The following is a 3,216-nucleotide window of genomic DNA, read 5'->3' on the forward strand; positions in this document are numbered from 1 at the left end:
CCTCTCCTCTGCCCCGACGCGGTGACAGGACAATGCTCACTCAGCTCCTCTTTCCGTTTTGGATGTTGCACACTGCATTCAGTTGATTTTATTTTATTAAAAACATATTCAATATTTAAACCACTGGAGGTTCTTTTGAAAATGTCGTTACAAATGTGAAAATGCTGTACATAGATTTTGCTACATGTTGTAACTTTCCAAAATAGTTAGAACTCCAATCCCTTTGGTATTTTTATGTGAATATTTTCAAAGAACCAGAACTTCTGACATACGGTTATATTATTTGATAACGGGACTATGTATATTCACAATTCAGTCTCTACCCAATGCCTATGTGCTATTCCTAAAATAAAGCTACTGCCTTCTGCCTCCTGACTGCATGTGCCTCCGTGTTCTGCCAAACGTTGCTCCGTACGACAGCTGCAGGTGAAGGTGTGAGGAATTCTGCATCTGGCACTTGTGTGGCTGCACTTCTTGATATCGGCCCCTTACCCCGACAGGAGAGGGATGCAGGATCTGACCTTGCCGGGTTTGGGCTGGTATGGGGAAAATGACGGTGTAACTGCGAAGAGATCTGTGTGCGTGCCAGCCTTCAGGCTAGTGAGATGAGTACCAGCAGCAAATTCTTAAAATAGTATGGATTTTTTCTGAAGCCTTCAGAAGAAAACATTGAGTGAGCATATGAGCCAGCGAATTGCTTCCCTCCGACAAGGAATTCTTGGCTGAGGTTGAGTTTATGTCCCTGGAGCATTTTATCTCCCTTTACGCTAACAGCAGATAGGGACCGGCTTCGTATCAGATTTCTGGTTGTAGTTTAGCCTCTTTACAGCAGCCTGCTCGATCCCTGGCTCCTCCCTGGAGGCCACGGCACCGGCACCTGCAAAACGGCTCTGAACGGAGTTCACAAAATGGTCACAGGCAGAATCCCTTGCTGGGCACCTGCACGTAAAGCGCTCGAGCCCCTCCGCATGTTGCTTTAGCCCTCCTGGCCGACTGAGCCCGGCTCTTCTGCAGCCCCGGGCATCTCGAGCGGCCGCCAAAGCTCCCACCCCGGGTCCAGCGCAGCCCGGTGATGTCCCTGCAGAGGTGATGTCCCGGAGCCTCCGTCGCAGTACGTCACATACCGCAGTCGGCATCATTCACTGCACAGGCTTGTTTTGCAGTTTCTTGGTAACTGCAACCATTAGGTAATTTTTCCCCAGAATCGCCCTCCTTTTAGCCCCGTACAGCCCAGCCTGAACAGAACGCCTGCGTCAGCCTCGACCATGGGACTGTCTTCACGGGAAAGCCCGTCCTTGGAAAGGAAACAACAACTCCGGCCGCAGCCTGGGGTCAGCGCGGGGAACGCAGCCCTGGTGCGGCTCCTGCCCCACGGCGTGCCCCTTCCAGCCTCCGACAGAGGGGGAAACAGTGACCCTGCAATTCCCAGGTTACATTCCACACCTCTGATTATTTAAGGATTTTTCTCTCTTTCCTGCAAGAAACGGGGGGAAAAAACCCTCAAAGAGGAAATGAGCAGCCTTAGTACGGTGAAGACATGATCGCGGCTCCAGTTGATGGACTGGCCGGGATAAAATCGTACCAGGCTGGCATCTCCACGCCGAAGCGGAACCACGTATGAACCCTCCCTCTAAGTATCTTGATAGTGGTTTGAAGGGCCACGATCTGTAATTATTTTCCAGGTGCCATGAAAGATGCCAAAGAGACAAACAGGTCTCGGCTTCAGACTGGAAGGGCTGGAGGCCTGGAAAAAGTGGCACCGACTGGGAGGTGGCACAAGGCACCTGGATGCTGAATTTGAAGCCCTTCAGGATCCACCTTGTTCTAACACAATTTAGGAAAATCTGGGTTTTCCACATTCTAGCAGATCAGATTAAAGCATCTCCAATCGCAAGATTCAAAGACCTTTAGTTATGTTCATCAGAATTGTGAGCCGAGCATGAAGCAACGAGATAAGATACAGATAGTAGGTTTTTCCTACTTTGCTTTCTGGTTTCTTAGACACTGGGGTGCCTTTTTTTTATTTAACATATTTAACTGGCCTTCGTTATCAATCCAGAAAATTCAAAAGTGAAGGGGAGGGCTGAATTTCTGATTCTAGCAGCTGAGCCTGTCAGAGAAGGGTTAAGTTTCACAAAACCTTTGGTAAAAGCAGCACAGTTAGTTGCGACGTTAAACACGCCGTGAGAGACAAAAGCAGCGCCTGCGCGCAGAGATGCTGCTGAGCCCGGCCAGCGCCGCGGGACCGACGTTACCGGGGGCTGCCCTGCTTTGGCGGAGGCTTTCACGCCGGCGACGCAGGAGAGCTGAGGACTCGCCGGTGACACATGCCCTCAGGGGATCACGTGCCGTAAAATTCAGGTTGATAACTTCACCGTCGGGACATGGATTAGGCTTGTGTAAGGCCAGAGCCCATGCTCCATCTGCCCTCCCAGCCAGCGGGCTACCTGCCCAGCGAGAGACACGGGGCTTCTCGGTCGTGCTGCCCTGGGGCTCTGTGCACCCCCACGTCAGAGATGTATGAGCTGCCTCCTGCCACGGTCTGTGTGCTGGAAGGTCCCTCTTCAGCATCATTCCCGGCGTGTTATTTGGCCGTAAGTGTCTATCAGGCTTTTCAGACAGATGGTGCTGAAACCAAAACCTCCAGCCTGCTCCCAGAAGGGGATTCGATTCTGGGGTCAGCCTACAGACTCAGAAACGAGTTACGTACCCCAGCCCACTCCTGCTCTTTGTAAGGCTTAGGCAGAAACTGAGAGACAGGACTAGCTGTCAGCTCCCCCCTGTGTCGCGGGCCGTCAGCTTGACCGGACATCAGCACGGATTTTTTTTATTGTCACTCGTCCCTTCTCTAGCTGCACAGATTGCTTAAGAGAATGGCACTCCGTGGAGTTTGACCCGGGAGCCCTGATAGTGAAAATAATACACTTCTCACCAGAGCCACGGGACACCGAAAGAGTAACTTCGGGCAATTAGTTTAACTTTGACTATAAATATTCCTTCTCATTCCTTGTGACACCGTTAACAGCTCCGCTGGCAAATCCCGATTCTCTGGCAATATTTAAGCTGCCTGTCAGTTGGCAGAGGCTTGGTGGTGCCCGGCGCAGGGAACAGAATGAGACCCGGCTGAGCGCAGTAAGTTCCCTTTCAGCTTCTACCTCGAGTCGGGGAGCTCCGGTTGGTGCGTGGGTTCGGGGCTGCTGCTGGGCTGCGGGTCAG

The 3,216-nt window shown here is 51.7% G+C and overlaps 1 protein-coding gene across 1 annotated transcript in view; it reads left to right on the forward strand.

Annotated features, from left to right (window-relative positions):
• The first annotated feature begins 2,904 nt into the window (after positions 1-2,904).
• Positions 2,905-3,216, forward strand: part of SLC5A11 (solute carrier family 5 (sodium/inositol cotransporter), member 11) — a 15,770-nt gene continuing 15,458 nt past the window's right edge. The window contains exon 1 of the mRNA XM_009705110.1: positions 2,905-3,132. The gene's annotated coding sequence lies outside the window, so the exon portion shown is untranslated. The remainder of the gene's footprint in view (positions 3,133-3,216) is intronic.

This window comes from Cariama cristata, unplaced genomic scaffold, assembly GCF_000690535.1.
Source record: "Cariama cristata isolate BGI_N322 unplaced genomic scaffold, ASM69053v1 scaffold6478, whole genome shotgun sequence".
Lineage (NCBI taxonomy): Eukaryota > Metazoa > Chordata > Aves > Cariamiformes > Cariamidae > Cariama > Cariama cristata.